This window comes from Theropithecus gelada, chromosome 2, assembly GCF_003255815.1.
Source record: "Theropithecus gelada isolate Dixy chromosome 2, Tgel_1.0, whole genome shotgun sequence".
Taxonomy (NCBI): Eukaryota; Metazoa; Chordata; class Mammalia; order Primates; family Cercopithecidae; genus Theropithecus; species Theropithecus gelada.
Genome location: NC_037669.1, coordinates 45,877,602 through 45,901,441, shown reverse-complemented (window position 1 = coordinate 45,901,441; position 23,840 = coordinate 45,877,602). Strand labels below are relative to the sequence as shown.

The following is a 23,840-nucleotide window of genomic DNA, read 5'->3' as shown; positions in this document are numbered from 1 at the left end:
ATGTCACATTTTTGTAATCCAGTCTACCATTGATGGGCATTTGGGTTGGTTCCAAGTCTTTGCTATTGTGAACAGGCCACAATAAACATACGTGTGCAAATGTCTTTATAGTAGAATGACATATGAAAAAAATGCTCGTCATCACTGGTCATTAGAGAAATGCAAATCTAAACCACAATGAGATACTATCTCATGCCAGTTAGAATGGTGATCATTAAAAAGCCAGGAAACAACAGATGCTAGAGAGAATGTGGAGAAATAGGAACGCTTTTATGCTGTTGGTGGGAGTGTAAATTAGTTCAACCATGGAGGAAGACAGTGTGGCAATTCCTCAATGATCTAGAACTAGAAATACCATTTGACCCAGCGATCTCATTACTGGGTTGCTATTTTTACATTAACAATTTGATGACCCTACAACAGTCATCCAAAATATCTCCCATATGGAGTTTAAATTTGATCAAAACATAAACCTGACTGAGTGAATGAGTGACTAGAATTATAAAGCACAGGCAGCAGGAAAAGTCACCATAAACCGCCATCTGAATGCTTAGGTCTTGCCTGTGCAAAAGGGAGTGGGAAGAGGAGAAATCTGTACACAACACTGAACTGGGGAACACGACTTGGGAGCTCCAGGAAGTTCAGGTCCCTGAGCTGCCCCCTACTTCCTAGACAGCTGTTCCTACAGTTTAGGCATTTAGTAGTCCCACTCAGCCTGGAAACATGTGCTGGCCACCAGGACCTGGAGCTCGTACTTTTTATGGACGGACGCCCCCTTGAATTTGCCACGGTGGTCTCCAGATAGGTTGCTTAAGATGGACTCTTCACACCTCAGCAGCCTGTCCTGCTGGTGAACCAGCCAGACATAGCGGTGGAGGCCTGTGTTCTTGTAAGGCCCCGAACCTAGGTAATTGGAGAGGACTGTGCCACTGTTGATGTCATTATCCTTCATGTTGACCACCAGGATATGATGCCATTCACTGTATTTGGGATCCTTCCCCGTGGGAGCACCCGGGGCTGTCAGGACCAAGGTGCAGGGTTTCTCCAAATCAAGAGCATCTCACAAAATGCTAGTGGGTCTGTTCTTAACCTTGGTGGGCGTCAGCACTCTGCCCAGCTCGTGCACCTCTGCCCCGCCGTAGGTGACATGCAGCGGGTGCTGCAGTTGCTCGTCCACTTTCTGCAGGCTCAAGGGCCAGACCGCTTGCTAAGGTCCACCTGCATGGGGCGGGGACGAGTGGAGCGTGCAGCCGGGAAGTGCCACGGTAGGCATAGGCCAGGCGCAGGCGGCAGCGGCGACTCAGAGACCTCAGCCTGGTTTTATTTTATAGTTATCTTTTTAATCCCATGAAAGCAGTTATTGTTCATTTACTTTCATTATTTTTTACTGGTTAATAAAGCCATTTAGATCCTGAGTCCAGTGTAACTGCCACTGTAGTGAAGAGGTGGCCTCATAGGAGCTGGGACTGGCAGGGGAAGAATGACCAATCCCTGTACAGTAGTGGAGTAGAAGGGTAGAACAAGAAGGGTAGAATGAGCCTTCTGTTTTCCTGGTCATAGATATTCCTTTACTGTATCTATTTTAACGGTGGAAAATAGTTCATCATGGGGATGTATTACAATTTGTGACCACAATCTCCAAATATTGAACATTTAGGTTCATTCGAAGGTCAGTTTATGAAATATCTATTGGGCACCAGGCCTTGCGTGAGGGGCTGGGAATATGATAATGAGCAACGGACATATATTCTGTTCTTAGAATATTTTACTGATGAAAATGATGCAACAGATAAGTCTTAGCAACATCTATTACTGCATCTTTAGAATAAATTCCTAGAATTAGCCTTGTTAGGTCAAAAGGTGTGCACATTTTTGCAGCTTTGTTGCATCCAATCAGCCAGTCTTCACATATTAGAGTCATTAGTACTGAATACTGCCCACCTTCTGAATGATCACTATTATATTTTAAAATATTATTTGCCAGTTTAAGTGTAAAATTATGTCACACATTTGTTTTTGTTTTCATTTATGGCCAGTATTTGTTGTCCATTCTATAGTATGTGAACCACTCACCCATGTCCTCTGATCATTGCTATATTATTAGTGTTTTGTCTTTTATATTTTGGCTTTTATCGTATACATAGGAAGAACATCATATATATGTCTTTCTCTGATAATTGTGTTGCTAACATGAAATCCGTATCTTTGTACTTTGCCTTTAATTTAGTTTATGACACTTTATGACATATAGATATTTTAAACTTTAAGTGGTTGAGTCTGTAAATTCTATATTGATTTTGCCTTTGTAGTGATGTATAGAAGGGGTTCTATATCCTAGTGATTAGACAAAGGTTTCCATTTTCCTCATGCTATTTTTATTCTTCCATGCAAGGCTAGGGCCTTTTCAAGGGGCCTTGTCCAAAAGTGGGAGCAGAATACTCATTTGATAAATTTATCAAGTGCCCCTCTGTGCTGGGGAGATGCAATCCTTAGCTTTCCTGATGACAAGCCTAGAAGAGCTGGTGTGACCTTTGCCTGGTGTTCCTCAGAGGTGGGGGTTGCTGCTGGGGAAGGAAGGAAAGCCATGACATGTGACAGGGTTCATTTGTAATCTGGCTTATTTCTAGGCATTTTTGGTCATGCAAATTAGGTGAATCTTTGGCTTCAAGACCCTTGTGGATGCTGCTGAGAAATAACAAAGACTATAGTCCAGAAACTCACTGGAAGTGGAGTTTGAGGGTAGTCAACTCTGCTCAGTAGCTTTTCAAGGTTGGAGGGAGGGCTTCTTCAGGCTGGAGTCAAAAGTGGTAATCCTGGTTGATTTCTCTGCGGGCTGGAATTTACACACTCCTGGGAACACAATACCAACTCTAAAAGTGAAACCTTGGCCCTCTGCCATTTGCTGCTGATCTTGCAAGATATAACAACAGCTAGATGTTATGGGTTGAAATGTGTCCCCTCCCCCATTCAAATGTTGAAGTTCTAACCCCTAGAACCTCAGATTTTGACCTTATTTGTAAATAGAGTTATTACATAATTAGTTAAAATGAGATCATACTGGGGTAGGATGAGCTCACAATAAAATGTGACTGGCATCCTTATGAAAAGAATGCCAATCCTGCCGGGTGCGGTGGCTCACGCCTGTAATCCCAGCACTTTGGGAGGCCAAGGCAGGGCGGATCACGAGGTCAGGAGATCGAGACCATCTTGGCTAACATGGTGAAACCCCGTCTCTACTAAAAATACAAAAAAGTTAGCCGGGCGTGGTGGTGGGCGCCTGTAGTCCCAGCTACTCGGGAGGCTGAGGCAGGAGAATGGCATGAACCTGGGAGGCAGAGCTTGCAGTGAGCTGAGATTGCGCCACTGCACTCCAGCCTGGGCGACAGAGCGAGACTCTGTCTCAAAAAAAAAAAAAAAAAAAAAAAGAATGCCAATCCTGCTGACACCTTAATCTTGAACTTCAGCCTTGAAAACCAGGAGACAATATATTTCTCTTCTTTAAGGGAGTGGTGCTTTGTCACGGCAGCTCTAGTGAACTGATACACTAGGGCTTATATGACACTTCATGCCAGATACTGTCCCAAGTCTTGTAGAGTGTTAAGCCATTATATCCCCTCCACAGTTTTATTGGGTAGGAGCTATGAATGCCCCCACTTTGAACTTGAGAAGACTGGAATATAGACATGTTTAGTAATTTGGCCAAGATCTATCTCAAAGCTAGTAAGTGGCAGAGCCACAACCCCCATGTCTGGTTCCAGAGCCACCAAACTGTTCCCTTTGCGCATTTGAGAATGTGATAAGAATCCATCTTGGAGAGTCTTAGAGAATCCTGCTGTTCTTAACATAATTTAATCCCAATCTAGCTAAATTCTGTTTTCCCTGATGTACTTTGTAAATTTTGATTAGGTTCATAGAGAGTTTTTATTTTTCAAAACATGACAGATAAATACTGATATACAATATAATACCACTTAAATATTTTTCACTTATGTATAAGGCTTATCTGTGCATTTAAAACAAAGTTGTGAGATATTTTGTGGACCAGACTTGAAATGCTGGTTATGGTGGAACCGGAGATGGGGATGGGAAGGAAGCCTGGGGGACTGTGTGTGATGATGGGACCCTCCCCTTTATAGAGATACATCACACACACACACACATACACACAATTGTGGTAAAAAAAAAAAAAAAAATACCTAGCACAAAATGTACCATCTTAATAACTTTTAAGTGTATAGTTCTGAGGTGTCACATCTATTCACATTGTTGTGAAACAGATCTCTCTGGAGCTTTTTCAAGTTGCAAGTCTATGCCCATTAAACAGCAACTCCCCTTCTCTCCTTCCCTTCTTCCCTTGGTCACCACCGTTCTACTTTCTGTTGCTATGAATCCGGCTACTTTAGACAGCCCTCAAAGCAGAATCATACAGTACAGATACTCCTCGACCTACATTGGAATTATGTTGATAAATCTGTGGTTAGTCAAAAATACATTTAATATACCTAATCTATCAAACATCACGGCTTGGGCTAGCCTATCTTAAACATGCTCAGAACACTTACATTAGCCCACAGTTGGGGCAAAATTAACTGGCAAGCGTGGAAACTGTGGCTCGTAGCTACTGCCCAGCGTTGAAAGAGACCGTGGTACTGAATAGCCTTAGCCTGGGAAAAGATCCAAACCTAAAATTAAAATATGGTTTTTACTAAATGGATATTGCTTTTGCACCATTGTAAAGTGGAAAAATTGTAAGTCAAACCATCATAAGTCAGTGATGACCTGTACTTATCTTTTTTCTGACAGGCTTGTTTCACTTAGCATAATGTCCTCAAAGTTCACTTATGTTGTTGCACAAAACAAAATTTTCTTCCTCTTTAAGGCTAAATAATATTCCCTTGTATGCGCATACCACATTTTGTGTATTTATTCATCCATAAAGGGACATTTGTGTTGCTTTCACCTATCAGCTGTTGTGAATAATGCTGCTATGAACATGGGTGTGCAAATATCTCTTTGAGGGACTGCTTCCAATTCATTTGGGCATTTACACAGAAGTGGAATTGCTAGATCATATGGTAATTCCATTTTTAATTTTTTGAAGAACTGCCCTATTGTTGGGGTCCTCTCTTCTATTCCATTGGTCTATTTGTCTGTTTTTATACTGATAACACACAGTTTTGATTACTGTAGCTTTGCAGTATGTTTTAACATCAGGAATATCAGGGCTTGTGAGTTCAACTTTGTTCTTCTTTTAAAATATTTTTCAGCTATCTGGAATCTCTTGAGATTTCACATTAATTTTAGAATAACTTTTTCTATTTCTGCAAACAATGCCATTGGGATTTTTATAAGGGTTGCATTGAATCTGTAGATCACTTTGGGTAGTACAGACATCTTAACAATATTGTCTTCCAACTTAAGAACACAAAATATCTTTCTATTTATTGAGTCTTCCTTAATTTCTTCCAGCAATATTTTACTGTTTTTAGTGTACAAGTCTTTCTCATCTTTAGAGTAGATTTGTTACTAAATATGTTATTCTTTCTATGCTATTTTAAATAGGATTGTTTTTTAATTTCCTTTTTCAGATTGTTCACTGTTGCTGTATAGAAATCCAAGATTTTTGTTTGCTGATTTTAAATCCTGCAACCTTGCTGAATTTGTCTATTAATTCTAATAGTTTTTCTGTGTGTGAAAGCTTCTGGGTTTTCTACATAAAAAAAATCATGTCATCTGTGAGCAGAGATAATTTTATTTCTTCCTTTTCAATTGAATGCCCTTTATATATTTTTACTATCCAATTGCTCTAGCTAAGACTTCCGATGCCATATTTAATAGAAGTGGTGAGAGGGGAGATCTTTGCCTCATTCCTGATCTTACAGGGAAAGCTTTCCGTTTTTCACTTTTGAGTATGATGTTAGCTGTGGGCTTGTATTAACTGCCTTTAGTATGTTGAGGTGGTTTACTTCTATTCCTATATTGTGCAGTGTTTTTATCACCAAGGGATGTTGACTCTTGTTAAATGCTGTTTCTGCAACAGTTGAAATGATCATGTGACTTTTGTTCTTCATTCTGTTAATGTGTTATAACTTTGATTCATTTTCATAAGTTAAATCATCCTTACATTCTAGGAATAAAACCCACTTTATTTAGGTCATGGTATATAATCTTAATGTGCTTTGAATACTGTTTGCTGGTATTTTGTTGAGGATTTTGGCATCTACATTCATCAAGGACATTGGTCTGCAGTTTTCTTTTCTCATAGTGTCTTTCCCTGGATTTGGTATCAGGGTTATGCTGATCTATAAAATAACCTAAGTATTCCCTCCTCTTTAATTTTTTGGAATAGTTTCAGGAGGATTGGTGTTAGTTATTTTTAAATATTTGGTAGAATTCTCCATTGAAGACATCTGGTCCTGGACTTTTCTTTGTTGGAAGGTATTTGATTACTGACTCAATTTCCTTACTTGTTATTGGTCTGTTCAGACTTTTCGTTTCTTCATGGTTCAGGCTTGGTAGGTTGTGTGTTTCTAGGAATGTGTCCATTTCTTTAGGTTATCAAGTTTGTGGAAATATAATTGTTCTTAATATTCTCTTATAATCCTTTCTATTTCTGTGGCATCAGTTGTAATGTCCTTTCTGTTACTTCTGCTTTTAGTTAGTTGAGTCATCTCTCTTTCTTTCTTAATTTAGCTAAGGGGTTGTCCATTTTGTTAATTTTTTTCTTGAAACCCAATCTGGTTTCATTGATTTTATTTCTATTCTCTATTATAATCATTTCTGCTATAATCTTTATTTCCTTTCTTCTCCTAACTTTAGCTTTAGTTTGTTCTTTTTCTGCTTTCTTGAGATGTAAAGTTAGGTTGTTTATTTGAGATATTTCTTCTTTTTAATATAAGGCATTTATTGCTATCAACTTCCTTCTTAGCACCACTATTGCCATAGCCCAGAAGTTTTGGTATGTTGTGTTTTCATTTTCACTTGTCCCAAGGTATTTTTTAATTTCCACTGTGACCTCTTCTTTGACCTATCGGCTGTTCAAGAGTATGTTAATTTATTTACACATATTTGTGGAGTTTCCAATTTTCCTTGTGCTATTGATTTCTAGTTTCATCTCATTGTGATCAAAACCTTTTTGAATTTGTTAAGAGTTATTTTGTGACCTCATATGTTGTCTTTCCTGGAAAATGTTCCCTGTGCACTTGAGAAGATTGTATACTCTGCTGTTGTTGGGTGGAATGTTCTGTGTATGTCTGTTAGGTCCAATTGGTGTAAATGTTTCAGTCTTCTCATTATTGATCTTCTGCTTAGTTATTCTATCCATTATTGATCTTCTGCTTAGTTATTCTATCCATTATTGAATGTGAGGTATGGAAGTCTCCTACTATTATTGTGTTTCTATCTATCTCCCTTCAGTTCTGTTAGTTTGCTTTATATGTTTAGGACTTCTGTGGTTTGGTACACAAATTTTTTTGTCATTATATATTTTTGGTAAATTGACCCTTTTACCATTATACAATGTCTTTCTTTGACTCCTGTAACAGTTTTTGATTTAAAGTGTCTTTTGCCAGATATTGTGTAGGAATTCCTGTTGCCTTTTGATTACCACTTGTATGAAATATTTTTTCTATCCTTTCACTTTTAGGCTATTGTATTTTCAGATCTAAAGTGAGTTTCTTGTAGACAGCATATAATTGGATCCTGTTTTTGAATCCATTTAGCAAATCTTTTTTTTTTTTTTTGAGACAGGATCTTGATCTGTTGCCCAGGCTGGAGTGCAATGGTAAGACCGTGGCTCACTGCAGCCTGAATCTCCCAGGTTCAAGCAACCCTCACACTTCAGCTTCCCCAGTAGCTGTGACTACAAGTGTGCACCACCACACCTGACTAATTATTAAAAATTTTTAGAGAGATGGGGGCCTCACTATGTTGCCAGGGCTGGTCTCAAACTCCTGGGCTCAACTCCCCAGTAGCTGTGACTACAAGTGTGTGCCACCACACCTGGCTAATTTTTAAAAATGTTTATAGTGATGGGGGGGTCTCACTATGTTGCCAGGGCTGGTCTCAAACTCCTGGGCTCAAGCAATCCTCCTGCCTTGGCCTCCCTAAGTGCTGACATTACAGGCATGAGCTACTGCGCCCAGCCCAATCTGTATCTTTTGCTTGTGGAGTTTGTTTACATTTAAAATAATTATTTATAGGGAAGGACTTAGTATTGATATTTTAGTTGTTTTATTGATCTTGTAACTTTTTTGTCCCTTCTTTCCTCTCTTAGTGGCTTCCTTTGTGTTTTATTGGTTTTTCACAGAAGACATAAAATTGAAAAGGTTTTACAACCAATTTAACACAGACTACAGCCAATAATAATAGATCCTTGTTGTTCACCATCATACTATTGTACTGGTGTGCTCTTTTAAAAAAAAAAGTCTAAATGCTGTATTAATTTGCATTTCTTTGATTACTTCTAAAATTGAGTATTGCTTTATTTCCTTCCTTCTTTCTGTCCTTTCTTCCTATTTCTGAGAATTGCCTTTTCATATTCTATGCTTATTTGGTGTTGATTGTCCATTTATTAATTTGAAACATTTTTTGTAAATTAACAATATTTACTTTGTCATATTTTGCAAATATTTTTCCTAGTTTGAAATTATCTTTCAGTTTTGTTTATGGCATATGAAAGATATATACAAATTTATCATTATACATATTTAACATATGGAAGTTTCATAACATCATATAATCAAATCTATTCCTCTTTTCTTTATGGTTTCTGCCTCTAGTATTGTGTTATCTAGTGCTAGAATTACTTGTCAGGAGTCACATTTTCTTTTGAACCTATACTTCCAAGTATTACTTGCACTTTATTCTGTTCATAACAGTTTCAATGTTCAATCCATTGAATGTTCTGTATCTTATGATAGTCCTTGAGATGAGCTGTTTATTTTTAATTAGTTTTTGATTGATCAAGACATATGTTCAAGTAAAATTTTCCTTTAGGTTTTATTGTCTATTTTTGAATCATTGTATTTCTGACAGTGTCTTTCTGTTGTTTTCTCATCTGAATAAAACCTGAATAAGAGCTCTTGATTTATAGACTTTTTCAGCAATGTTTTCTATAGGTTTTTCTCTATTGGCTTTTAAAGTTGCAAAAACAGTTAGGGGTTTTTTAATTTATTTGAATTTTTTTTCTTGTTTAGATAATTTGTATTCTTTATTGTCCACCCAACCCCTGCAGACGGGAATTTTTTTAAAAAAGAGAATATGTGTGTCTTACCTGGATGCTTATACTTTCTTTAATCTTGAAATTAAAAAATTGCACATAGTTGTGTGTAAACATAAGTGCTCCAAATTTTAATTCAGATATTTTTATAGCTCAGGAAAGTTTTCTGTTATGACTGTATTATTGTGTATACTGTGTGTGTTTTCTTCAGAACATTAATTACCCATATGTTAGATCTGCCATTTTCTTCCATATCTACTATCTTTTTTCTCATGTTTTAAAATTCTTTGTCCCTATCTAATTGTTTACTTATTTTGCTACTGGAAAAGTTTCTTAAATGACCAATGTTTAAGTTTTCCATTTATTTTTGTTTCGCTGTATTGATTTTTTTTTTTGCATATTTTATTCCTGGTATTGCACTTTTAATTTCCTCACCATTTTGCCTATAACTTCTTTATTTTCTTTCTTAGTTCAGCTATTTTTCAGGGGCATTGGAATCTTGTTCTATACCACTTTACCTTCCCTTCTTATTTCTTGCTTTAAAGAGCCTATGTATGGTTGAGACTTATGGTTACCACAAAGCAATTGCTCTCAAAAATTTCCCCCCTTCTTGGTAATAAAACAATGTTGAAAAAATATACCTCCTTGCCTTTTTAATACCATGAACACTTACACCTTATAAATTATAAAATATTTTTATAGGTTCCCTTTTTACTGTAGTTTACAACCTTGAACAAGGCAAGATCTATTCAGGCTAGACATTTGCCCACAGCAGGCTATAGACACTCTCTTGATTCCTAGCACTGTCTCTCTGGTTGCTGTTAGTATTTATTCTGGCTGATGTAAAATTTCAAGCCCAGTGAAATTACTAAATAAAACTGTGGGACCAGGAAGGGAAAATTAACACTTTGTGGTTGCATCATCTTTCACTATCTTGTTGGTGTCAGGATGAGGAATCTGGGAAGCAGGGTCTGTCCATTGTCTGTTCAGCCTTCAGGCTGGTAGGAATAACACCATAACCTGTGTCTCCCTTTGTCATGATGAGCCAAAAGGATCTTTTTTAAAAACCTCACCTCTGTGTACTAGCACCTCCAGGAAGTTTGTGGTGTCCAATAAGCAAGGGTCTAGGGAAGCAGCCTCTGCTTGGCTCCTGCTGCTGAGTGGTGAAAACTGGAGTAGGTTTAAGGCTACCTTGCTACTTGGCTTTATTCTGATAACTGAGCTCCCATCTCTCTCCAGATAATCCCAACCCCAAGGGCTTACATCTAGTCTTTGGAGCTATTTCTGTTCTTCATTTTTATTTCCTTATCAGTCTTCCTTTAATATTATGCCTGCATTGCTCACTCTTTCATGCCTACAGCACTGATTCACAGTACAAGAATTTGAAGATCTTTCAAATTATTCAGTGATGGATCACCTAAAATTTTAAGGCATTTGCCTGTTTGCTGAAGATTCCTTCCAGCAATTTAAAACTTTGCTCATTCTCAATGGCCTCTTGGTCACTTCAGCTTACCAAATCTGACATTTGAAATAGATGCCATCAGGTGGTGTGGTTTGTGGGATGGCTCTGCTTTACCCCAGAAGGATGCAACTTCAGGGGCTCTACCACTATGCTCACTTTTCTAGAAAATGGAAAGAAACACCTCTACTAGGAAACCTTGAGACCATTTTTGATGTTTGGGGATAAAAGTGATTTGCCAGTGTTTCGTAGGTGGCCAGCGAGGGGACCGGGGTTAGAACCCAGGCAGTCTTCCTGGCCCCAAGCTCTCATCTCCCCACTGCACTGTCCCTAGTCGTGCACTTCAACATGGGGCTGGGTTCAAAATAATTGCACCATTTTGCCACCTCTTGTTTTCTGGTAATCCCAAATGCTAGGAAATTCCAGTGCCAAGAGCCAAGAGTTCAAAGTAGCAAAGGAAGCATCCCAAGAAAAGGGCCTTGTAGTTCCAACTGTACCAGCATAGGTCACCCAGCACTGGCAGTGGGCAAACACCTACACAGAATGTTGTCACTGAGAAAAAATGGCATGCAGAGCTGGCTGAAACTGAGAGTGCAGGAGGCCACCACTTCCCCTCTGCTGTAATGTCACCCCAGGGGTGCCGGGGCCACCACAATGGGTTCCACTGAATGTAGACATAGGACACTTGGCAGTCTGATGCTAAATGTGCTGCTACCTGGCCAAGGCCAAGAACAAGCTCAGGGGACCAAAAGGACAATTATTCCTCTGTCAAGCTCCTACACATCCATTTTAGTCAGGATAGGACATGTTATACTGTGGTAATTAACCACTCTGAAACAGCATTGGCTTAATATAGTTAAGGTGTATACTCCCTCATCCAAAGTCCACTGCAGGTTCAGGCAACTCTTCTTGAAAGGATTCAGCTGTCAGCTCTTGATCTTGGGACTTCAGAGGGATTGCCACAGTGGGAAGGTAGGACTGGAGGACCTGGCACTGGCAACTAAAAGCTTCAGCCTGGAACTGACATCCATCATTTCCCCTCACATCCCATTGGCCAGAACTGGTGCCAGGGTCTCAGCTGCCAAGCGGGGAGGTACTGGCTGTGGTCAGTACTAGAAGTTTCTACCACAGCTCTGAAACCTGATCATTTTGAAGAGAAAGGTGAAGGGTAAAGTTTGGCATATTTTTCTTTTCTTTTTCCTGAGAGATAATGTAAGTTCACAAGTCTTAGGTGCACAGGTTGATGAATTTTCACAGAGTATGCACTCCAAGCAGGATGCAGCTCAAGATATGCAGCACTCACAGCTCCCCACACAGTATCCTGGTGCCCAAGCAACTACCTCCAAACTTCTCTTCTGACCTCTAACACTGTAGATCAGTCTTGCCTGGATTTTGTATTTTATATAATGGAACCCTTAGTTATATACTCTATTGTATCTTTTCATTCAATACTTTGAGATTTATCCATGTTGCTGCAAGTATTAGCAGTTTGTTTTTGTTGTTGTTGCTGTGCAGTATACCACTGCATTCTTAAAACACCACCATTTAATTAATATTTCCACTGTTTAAAGACATTTGTTAGGGGATTAAAATAAATAAGTGAAGTTGCTACAGGCGATCTTGACCATGATCAGGAAACTAGCACTCGGTTCCCTTGGGTATACACAGGAGTAGAACCGCCGGTTCCTATGGCCGGTGTTTGCTTACCTCGATTAGATGTTTCCATGTGGTTGCTCCAATCCACTCTCCCATCAGCAGGGAATGAGATTCCAGTTGGTTTTTCCACATTCTCATCAGCACTGGCGTTGCTGTTTCAGTCATCCAGTGGCTGTGATATGGAATCGAAGGTCACTGATTTGCAGTTCCCTGATGCTAAGTACCCTTTCGTGTGTGGATTGACTATCTGGATCTCTCCTTTTGTGAAATATCTTTTCAAGTCTTTTGTCAATTTTTAACTGAGTTATCTATATTTTTCTCATTGTAGGGGTTCTTCATATTTTCTGCTCCTGAGTCGTTTATTGAACAAAAGAGAACTTTTTTTGTGAGTCATCTTTTTACTCTTAATGGTGTCTTTTGAAGTTCATTTTTATAAAGTTCAATGTTTTCCTATTTCTTTTCCGTTTAGTATTTGACAGTATTTTGATATTATTATCAAAATATACACAGCCAGGTCTCTTCGTGCGTTATCCTCCGCTCAGGGGGCTCTCAAGGGGACTAGATGCAGAGAAAGGGAGGGGAGCAAACTTGAACCCCGAGTTCCCTGATTAATAAATAGGGACCGGCGGGAATCCTTACCACAGCAGGGGGCGAGGCATTGGAAGCCTGGGAAGGGAGACTAGACTCCCCTGCCTGGAGGCCCAGGCAGCAAGTAGGGAATGGAAGCAGAGGCGTGGGTCATGAATGCTGCCCCCCGTGAAGCCCATGGTCCTGCCCTCCACAGTCAAGGGCTGACCAAGTCTCACCCTCAAGTCAAGCAAGTCAAGCAAGTAGACCACTCCCGGTGCAGGCGTATCCTGGAAGGTCCCTGAAGAGTCCTCTGCTGTCCTTCCCTTCTGGTGACCGCACCTGCGTCCACAAGAGGAGTGGCTGCCCCTCAGGGGAGGGGACAGCGGCGCCCAGTGTCCCTCCTCGCCTCCGCGCGGCTGCTCTCCGTGTCCTTCCCTTCTGTACCTGGCTGGAATCACGAACATGGACGGCCCGTCTGCCTCCTCCGTTTCAGACTGCAACAGGACTTTGCCCCAAAGTGCCGGGAAACGGCAGTTCCACTACCAACAGGTCTGCACCCAAGAGAAACGTGTGTGCACGTTCACCAAAACCACAAGAGAACGCTCACAGCAACATTATCCCTCCTAGCCCCAGACGAGTGCCCATCAACAAAAGAAGGGGTAAAGCGGGGCTCACCCTCGCAGTGACCTGGACACGGCAGCGAGAGCGCACTGCGTGGATGACACACAGTGCCGCGTGGAAGACGCCAAGCTCGGGGAGCTGGCGGTGTGATCCCCTCGCTCCAAAGCGGCGCAAGGGCCCCAGGCGCCAGGCCCTGGGGGGCCCGGGCAGCGCGCAATGCGCGGTCTCACCACTTGGGGACTGCAGCTCCGGCGAGTCCAGTAAAGCTCAGTAACCTGTAGCTCGCCGGGCACGTCAGGACGCGCACTACACGCCAAAAAGTTAAAAGAGGTCTGCGCCAGGGAGGCGCGCGGGCGGGAGACCTCGACTCTCAAAGCGCCTCCTCTAAGCCCTCCGCCGCCTCTGCTGGGGCTGGGGCAGAATCCTCGCATCCCCGCCGGGGCTCCTTCCCGGCCGCGGGGCTACGAGCCGAGGGGCCGCTTCCGTGGAGACGGCTCTTTTGAGCTCGGACAAAGCACTCTGGCTGCGGCGAAGGGCCCTGGCCGCCGGGCGGCGCCTTCCGAGGGCGCAGGGCGGACTGGGAGGCCGCAGAGGGCGCAGGGAGGCCTGGGAGGCGAGAGGCCGGGCCTTCACGTTGCCGTTCGCTGCGGGACAAGCTCCCTGTCCTGTCGGTTCCTGGGGGCGCCCCTGCAGTGAGAAGCAGAGCTGGCGGCGGGGCCCAGCCCCTCCCAAGGGCGACTCCCCTACCCCCACAGGGGGCCGGGGCCTGAAGCCGTCACAGCGGTGTTCGCTGCTTCCTATTCAGGCTGGGCTGGCCCGAGGCTCGGCGTGGTCTCGCTCTCTTCTCAATTAATTCCTTTTAGGGGGACAGGCAATACATTTACATGGTTCAAACACAAAAATGATGAAAAAGTTTGCTTTGAAATACTTGCTTTCCCCCAGCCCTGTCGATCCTGTTCTTCTGCGCCCCCTAAAGGCACCTTCTGCTCTTTGCCTATCACAGGCTTACGCCAAAAGCCAGCAGAAGAATGCAGCAGGGCCACTCCGCTTCTTTGTCACAGCAAAGGGAGCCTAGGCTGCCCTTGTTCTTGTTCGCCATCCTCCATCCTTCCATCCTTCCTTCCCTTCCTCCCGCCTTCTCGCTTTCCCTTCCTCCTCCCCTTCTTCCCTCCTTCCTTCCTTTTTCCTTCTCTCCCTCTTTCTTTCCTCCCTCCTTCCCTTCTTCTTTCCTCCCTTTCTCCTTCCCTCTTTCCTTCCTTCTTCCTTCCCTACTCCTATCCTCTCTTCCTTCCTCCCTTCCTCCCTCCTTCTTCCTTCCCTCCCTCCTTCCTTTCTCTCTCCTTCTCTCCTTCCTTTCTTCTTCCCCTTCTTCCTCCCCTTCTCCCTCCCTCCCTCTCTCCCTTTCCTCCTTCCATCCTTCCTCATTCCCTCCCTTCCTCCCTTCCCCCTCTCCTTCTTCCTTCCTCAGTCCTGGAGCCCTTTCCATAGGCCTGCACAGAGCTTTTTCATTCTGACGTCCGTCTCAAGTGCTCCCAGGTGTACCCATGATCTTTTCAACGGACACCCTGTGGGTAGGAACTTGGGCTGTGTGCGTTCCATTTTGTGCTCATGCAGGTGTATCTATAGGATCAATCTCCCCTGTTTTCGACATCCCTAACTACTGCCCGCTGACCCTCCAGCCCCACCATGGCTGTGTACCCAGCGTCAACTACCTGGAGACTATAAGTCCTGTGGCCCTGACTTCCTGGCTCTGCAGCCCTGAGTCTCTGCCTGCAGGGGACTCCTGCTGAGGGAGGACTTGACTGACCAGATCTGCCTCCTGGGCAGGCCCCCTTAGATGGGACCTCATGTGAGCCTTTGGTTTCCAAGTACCAAACCATGGAAGGCTCTGAGTGACTAAGAGGTTCAAAGACTCTTAGGCAGTGAGGCCCACAGGAGGTAGGAGCCCCCAGCGGTGTGATGTGGGAACCAGGTCAGATGCAGAGGCCCAGGCTCAGTGTGGATAGGGGCAGGCTGGAGGGGCTTAGCAGCGGGACCCCACACACTGGGTTGCCAGCCTGCAGCCTCCAAGGCCAAGTGTGAGGCCTGTGGGGGTGGGGATCCTGTGTGTAAGGCTTTTGACTTTGCCTGTGTGAGAAATGAATATCTCGGCCAGTGGGTGAGCTCTGTGTGCCACCCAAGCACGAAGTCCACTTTCTAACCTTCATGTGAACTTCATGATCCATGATGGAAGCTGATCATGATAGAAGCTGCCTGTGACACCTTATTCCTGTCAGTATCCAATCAGGATCCTCAAGCACTGTGGGAGGCTGTGCCGTTATTCCCAAGTTGTCTCCTGGAGACGGAGCTTCCTGGCCCTGGTGACTCTGCCATGGGCGATGAATGGTGTGGCAGGTGTGGCAGCTCCAGGCACCATCGGTAGCTGCACTGTCGCTCTTTCTCCCTTGGCACCAGCCTGGCATGTCTGGTAGGGGCTGCTGCATCAGCCTTGATTCTGGAATGAAGCTGACATGGAACAGACACCCAGCCATGCTGAGAGAGGCATAAATACACGAGAGAAATAAACCTTTGTTATTTGAAGTCCCTAGGACATGGAGTCATTTGTTCTTTGGTATGACAGCTTAAGCTGGCCCATACAAGCTCTTATTCCAACCATGGAGCAGGGAATGGGACAGACGTGGTCTCTGCCCCTGTGGAAACATGAGGACCTGGGGAATGGCCACTCTCCCTGACAGAGAAGCCGGGGGAAAGCAGGGTTAGGGCAAAGGTCTGGAGTTCTGTCTTCAGCGTTCCAAGCTGAGGCGTCCACAAGATAGCCAAAGTGAATTGCCAAGTGAGTGGTCAGGTGCACACATCTGCAGCTCAGGAGAGAGGCTTGCTGTGTAAATCTGGGCATCATTGGAACATGGATTGCCAGAGAGGAGTTAGGCACTGTGGGGAAGGAGGTAGCTCACACCCCTCAACCCCACCACACCACGGTTTGGCCATTTGTTCATTACTGGAAAACATGAACCTTTTGAAAATCCACAAAAGTCTCATAAGGGAAGAAGGAACAGGTGGGAGGAGACTTGCCATCACATATGGAACGTGAATTCAGGCTGCTTGTGTTTTAAATTATGAAATAGAAACCTCTGATAATTGAAGGACTTGGGGACATTGGAGTTGGAGGTATTTGAGTTCGTATCCCAGTCCCCTTAAGTAGTGTTTCCAAAATTGGGTGTACATATATCATTGGTAGTATACAAGTTGATTTTAGGGGACATATGAATTCTGTTATTTTATGGTTGTGCTATTTTGTTTAGTTAGCCTTTGTTTATGGCATGTGATACTGGTTTTCCGTCTTCAGTGATGATACGTGCAAGTTAAAGAAAGATATTTAAACAAAGGCAATAATTTGATTTAAAGGAAACTTTTAATAATCGCACATATAGTGTATAAATATGCCATGAAAACTGAGTGACTCAAGTTTGAGAAACACTTCCTTAAAGGTAAATACTGATGCCTGCATGCAACAGATGACAAGGGGGTTACAGTGTAGTTTAGTGGCCTGGCCAAGGGCCCTGGCTGCTCCATGGTGCCACTGGGATACACAGCCAAGCCTGGGAAGATGGTCCATGTCCTCCAAGGCCAGCAGGAAGGGCTTACCCAGTGAGGCAGCCACAGGGCTGGGCCTGGAGCCCAGGGCTTCGCAGTGGACGCTACTGCTCAGCCCTCCTGGCCCACATCTCTTAAATCACTTGGAGGGGGTCCCTCCTGGAGGCAGGATGCCCCTTCACACCCTTATCCTCCCTGTTCATTTTCTAACATGACCAGCAAGTGCTTTGACCTCTCTTGGAAATGTCTCTGGCCTCCTGACTTTGAGAATGAAAAATGTCCACACAGTGGCCTGGTGGGGGTGGAGGATGGGTGTTAAAAATCAGTCTTCCAAGTGGAAAAATATTTGATGGGAATTTTGACAAACAGTTGGGGAAGGATTAGAATAAGAATGAAGAGATTTATGGAAATGAAACTACAGCCAAAAAGTTCAAAAAAATTTTTTTTTTTTTGTCAACGTGCCGAATGATAAAATTACTTCATCGCTCGCCGAGGCTTTCTGAAATTTGAATACCCATAGGTCTTCCAGGGTCCAGCTGACGCCCTGCACCAAGAATAGGGATGGGCAGGGAACGATGTGACCCAGCAGAGAAAGTTTCAGTTTGTGAGCAAATACCCGTCATGTCCAGGAGGCCTGGAGACCTTGTGGCTCTTGTCACATGATGAAGGCATTGAATTTCTTCTACAGACTGTGGAACTTGGACTCAGCCCTGGGCCACGACTTTCCCTCTGTCATTCATTGGCTGTGACACTGGGTGATCAGTTTCCCCTCTGAGCCTCAGTTCTTCCATTTGCAGAATGGGGGGAGGAACCCCCTCCCTCTTGGGTTTGTCGTGCGAAGGCAATGAGGTGTTTCTCATGCACAGCTGTCAACACCGTGAGAACATGTGCCGCTCCACATCTTCCCAGGAGCCTCGATGCCTTCCGCATGGGCATTTCTTCCATTGCAAGCAGTCTGGTTGACTGGAGCAAGACTTGGAGAGGATGTGGGTAGCTCTCAGAATCAAAGAAAAATTGAAAAATCAATCCGTAAGAGCCAGTGTGCAGACAATCCCCTCTCAGGAACTGAGGGACACTCCTCAGGGAGCCATGGCAGCAGCACAACAGGTCAGCTGTTTCCGTCTTGGCATGACTCCACTAAGACTCAGCGTCCTGGGGGAACCAGAGTCTGATTGGCTTGGCCCGTGTCCCAGCTCCTAGCCCAGGAAATGCCTCAATTGATTGTCACACCAGGACTGCATGCAACATAGACTTGTGCCCTAGAGCCAAATCAGCGAGTGCCATCAGAAGGACCGGGCATGGGGAATGAAAATAAACCACCAGCGCCAGCAAAAAAATGGGGGAACCAACCACAAGTTCCTTCCACTGAATGCTGGAGCCCATCTTTTCATTTGCGTGATCCACCCTCTCCATTCTGTGTCTTCCAGTCACAGCTACTCTTCAAGGATCACTAAGGACCATCCACCTACTGAACAGTGATCACAGCATCAGTGTGTTAACTTCTGCTGCGAGCACCAATCTTCACACTCTCCAGCGTGCTTTATGATTGCAGTTCCTATCATATCCACTCTTGTTGGCTTTTCACACATACCAATGAGCTGTCAAGGCAGGGGATCCCCCATTTCCAGGGCCCTTCAGAGGTTCAGATGAGAGAAGAGAGAGGAAGTGAGTGACCTAAGCTCATAAGGCTTGTACGTGATGGAGCTAGGGCTTTACTTACTAATTTTAGGAATTTTTCTGTTTATTCTGTTTATTCTCTTGAGACTTCTGCAGATCAAAATCATTGTATCTAAAAATAGTAATATTTCATTTCTTCCCTCTTAATAATTATGCATTCTGTTTTGTTTTTATTTTATTGCACTACTAAAAAATTTTTACAATAAAAAAGTAACAGCTGATACCTCTATTTATTTCCTGGACTTGATGAGCATCCTTGTCCTTGATGATCAGGTTCTGCTGTAAAGCACAATGTGTAAAGCACAATGTGTAAAGCACAATGTGTTTGGCATACAGTAAGTGCTACATAGGTGTTAATATTTTCATCACTCTGTGGTTCTGAACTTATCTGCCTAACAAGCATAACCCACCCCCACTATCCCTCCTATACCCTAGATGTGAGTATAGCTGAAGAGGGCCTTGGTTTGGTTTGATTCCATCATGTATGCACTCAGTGGAAACTCAGTATTTATTAACTTAAAATGAATGCCTGAGTGAACGAATCAGTCCAACGAGTTCTAGCAGCCCTTACCTGGGTCACACTGGCCTCATGGCCAAGGGAAAGGAGCTTGCAGAACCAGGTGATGGTTTTTCAAGCTTGTATGGATAGTCTCCAAAGACAGTCACCATCAATTCCTTTCCTCTGTGTATGTGCTGGATGATTCTTACACCAAGTACTGGAATCTTGCCTTTGTCTTACTAACAAAGTCTGGACTAACCTTAGTGACTTGCTTAACCAATGGATTGTGATGGAAGTAACATTCTAGGACTTCTGAGGCCGGGCTTGTAAGACACCTGGATCTCTTGATAATGTTCCCTCCTGGAATCTAGCTGTCAGGCCATGAGAATCCCAAGCCACACGGAGATGCCACATGTGAGTGCTCCAGTGAAGAGCCCCCACTGAGGCTCTCCAGGTGACAGTCAGAATCCACTGCCCGCTGTGTGACTGGGCCATTTTGGACATCCAGCCCAGCTGAACCTTCAGGTGGCATGTAGCCCCAGCCGGAAACTGACTACAACCTCATAAAAAACCCAAGAAAGAACTACTGAACCCAGACCACAGGGTCATTAGATCATAAACCATTATTTTAAGCCACTCTGTATGGGGGTTTTTTTGTTTTGTTTTTGTTTTTTGTTTTTTGTTTTTTTTTGTGTGAAACAGAGTCTCACTCTGTCACCCAGGCTGGAGTGCAGTGGTGCGATCTTGGCTCACTGCAAGTTCCGCCTCCCGGGTTCACGCCATTCTCCTGCCTCAGTCTTCTGAGTAGCTGGGACTACAGGTACCCGCCACCACACCTGGCTAATTTTTTTGCATTTTTAGTAGAGACGGGGTTTCACCGTGTTAGCCAGGATGGTCTCGATCTACTGACCTCGTGATCTGCCCGCCTTGGTCTCCCGAAGTGCTGGGATTACAGTGTGATGGTTTTAAAAGCAGTAATAGATACCCAGAGAGCTTCTGCTTAGAAGGCACACATCACTTCCCTGCTCAGAATCCAGCTCTGAACTCCCAATTTATTGGTCAAGAAGTGATGACCACAGGGCAGAAAAATATGGGCGTTCCTCAAAGAGGTAGCAAGTATTTAGGAATAACAGTAAGAGAATAAAGTGGCTGGATATAAAATAAACACAGTGATAAGTTGCATTTATATATACTTGCAATAACCTTGTACAAAATAAAGTGAACAAAGATCTATTTTACAATCACGATAACAATAAAGTATCTAGAAAAAACATTAATGCCTTGGATACATATAGTTCCTAGGACAGTCCCCTAGGGAGGCTGTGAGAAGTTTTGTAATGAGCTCATTAGCAGAGATTGCATATTGGGAAATTTCCAGCAAAGTTGCAAATTGGCATACTGCTTCTGCCAAATGACTAAAAATGTTGTTTTGAACTGCTAAAACTTTCCTGTGTATGTGCTGAGGTTGGGATAAAATGGCAAAGTAGGATGGCTGGTCTGATTGGACTCCAATGGAAACATTCTCTCAAGTATGTGCTGAAGCAAAAAGCATGAGATCAGCTGCAGGTGAACAAGTTGTCAGGCTTCTGCCTCAGCTTCCATGAAAGCAGTTAGTAGAGGCAGCCCTGCTGACCTCTGAGCTTTGCATGCCCTGGGTGTCCAGCATAGATCTGGGTATGATCTCCAGGAGCACCTTCAGGGCTGCAAGCTTCCATTGTAAGCTTAGCGAGTGTCTCTGACCATCACTTCCTCGGGAAGTGTTTTCTTTAATAAACCATTGCATTCATGAGTGAAATTGAATAAACATCCCAGGATTCTCAATCTTTGGGAAAAAGTTCAATCTACAGTCACAAATTGTCTCACTAGAGAAAATGCCACTGTACGCAGTACACACACGTGATTACATACTGCTTCTAATGGTTACTGACTCTTATGAACCTTGTCCCCAAGCCCCAAGTTGAGAAAAGCTTGTGTTTTAGAGGTTTGAATGACAAGGGGAGGGAAAGGATGGGGAGATGACACAATCCCTCCCCAAGATGAACCCTTCCCACAGGTGTGTCCATCTCCTAGGTGCACCCTTTCCCCAGGTGCACCCACTTCCCAGTGTACCTTTCTCCCAGGTATACCCTTCCCCCAGGTGTACCCAATCCCCAGGTGCACCCTTCCCCTAGGCAAACCCTTCCCCTAGGCACCCCCTTCCCCTCGGTGTACCCTTTCTAGGTGCACCTTTCCCACAGGTACACCCTTTCCCCAGGTGCACCCACATCTCAGGAACACCCTTTCTCTGAGTTCACCCACTCCCCAGGTACACCCTCTTCCCAGGTGCACCCACTCCTCAGGTACACCCTTCCACCAGGTCCACGCTCTCCCCAGGTGTACCCATCCCCCAAGTGCACCATTTTCCCAGGTATACCCACTCCTTAGGTGCACCCTTCCCCCAGGTGTATCCTCTCCTCAGGTACACCCATTTCCCAGGTGCGCCCTCTCCCCAGATGTACCCTCTCCCCAAGTTCACCCAATCCCCAGGTGAACCTTCCCCCAGGTGTACCCACTTGCCAGGTGTACCCTTCCCCCAGGTGCTCCCTCTCCCCAGGTGCACCCTTTCCTGAGGTACACCCACTCCCCGGTACACCCTTCCCCCAGATATACTTTTCATCTAGGTGCGCCCTTCCCACCAGATGCTCCTCCCCTTGGTGTGCTCTTCCCCTGGATATACTCGACTCCCTTTCCTTCAGTAGGGTTCTGCTCAGTGATCACTCTGTCATAAAGCCTCCCTCACCACTCTGTTTAAAATGCAACCTCCCTCAACTCTCCTTCTCCTCTCCCCTACTTTATTTTTCTCCATTTCATATAGCTGATAATTCCCATCTTTATTTTGCTTATTGTCTGTTCCCAGTCACGTAAGTCCTATGTGGTGGTTTGTTTGTTTGTTTGTTTGTTTGTTTTGAAATTTTGTTCTTTGCTATATCTCAGTGTCTGGGACAGTGTCCAACACATCCTAGGTGCTCAGTACACATTTATCAAGAGAATGAATGGACTGAACACATCCATCTCCCTTCCCCGACTCTGAACTTCTGGAGCACAGGGACTCTGCCTTTTACATCCAGGCCAATAGATAGCAAGTGCTTGTTTAAATGTTGGTTGAGCTCAGTGGCCCACCCATTACAGCATGAAGACACCAATAATTTCTGAAACTTCAGTGAAAAACCCTTATAGAAAAAACTCTCCCAGGTGTACGCCCTCTGCACCAATTGCAAAGCTCTCAACCTCATGAATAAGCATTTCTTTAGAAGGTGACCGATATGGTTTGGATTTGTGTCCCTGCCCAAATCTCATCTCAAATTGTAATCCCCAATGTTGGAGGAAAGGCCTGGTGGGGGGTGATTGGATCATGCGGGCAGATCCCCCTTGTTGCTCTTGGTATAGCGAGTTCTCCATGATATCTGGTTGTTTAAAAGTGTGTGGCACCTCCCGCCTCTCTTTCCTCTTCCTCCTTCTCTGGCCATGTAAGATGTGCCTGCTTTCCCTTTGCCTTCCACCACGATTGAAAGTTTCCTGAGGCCTTCCCACCTATGCTTCCTGTGGAACCATGAGCCAATTAAAATCTCTTTTCTTATAAGGTACGCAGTCTCAGGTAGTTTTTTATACAATGCGAGAACAGACTAATACAGTGACCTCATTGGGATTTATGCAATCTTATCAGAAATGAAATTTCACAAGTCCACAGTGTCAGTGCCATGGGGAACCTAAGAATCCCGGAAGTCAAGGGTAGCTCTTTGCCAGTCCTGAACCCTCAGCACAGGGAATCAGTGTTGTAACTGTACTCACTGGAGCAACCCTACAAATGGAGAGACGGCCACGTGTGAATCTAAGCAGACCTGGACTTGGCAGGGAGGACCCAGGCAGCCCAGGGACACAGTGCCTGTGTTCATGTTTCCTGTAGAACTTTGCAAGCATGATACCCATCTCCAGCATGAGCCATTAGGGCCCTAGCCTGGACCTGAAATGAGAGCCTGCAACCCCTGTGTCTCCCTCTTTCCCTTCCTCAGCCTACACCCCTGCTTCCTTAGCCAGCAGGACCTGTTAGGGAGGCTGTCCCAGCCCCACCTGGCCTGACCTTTGGGGCCTGAGAGGGTAAGTCCAGGCTAGGTGTATGTGTGTGGAGGTGGGGTAGACAGCAGCCCACTACCTTAGGAGCAGGTTCCCTGTACACAGACCCCTGCTTCCTGAAGGTGGCAGAGGAATATCCAAGGGTGTGTATGTGTTTGCGTATTCACTTGCTCACTAAGCCCTGCCTTCTGCAGACACCCTGGCGATGCTGGGTGTACAAGGATGAGACAACAGACCTCCCCTTCTGCACCTGAAGAAGGCCTGCTGCATGCATCCAACAAGAGTGGAAATACCAAACACATTAATAAGTGCTTCCAAATAATACACTTGCACAGCTATTGCCCAATGAGTAATTTCTGATATGGCCTTGGAGCGTGTGTCAGGACAGATGAAGATTTATTCCTTGTGCCAGTCCCTTTCTCTGCATTTTCCCT

At 44.3% G+C, this 23,840-nt stretch overlaps 1 pseudogene; it reads right to left on the bottom strand.

The window, feature by feature from the left end:
• Positions 1–661: 661 nt before the first annotated feature.
• LOC112619644 lies at positions 662–1,224 on the bottom strand (annotated as a pseudogene).
• Positions 1,225–23,840: the final 22,616 nt, after the last annotated feature.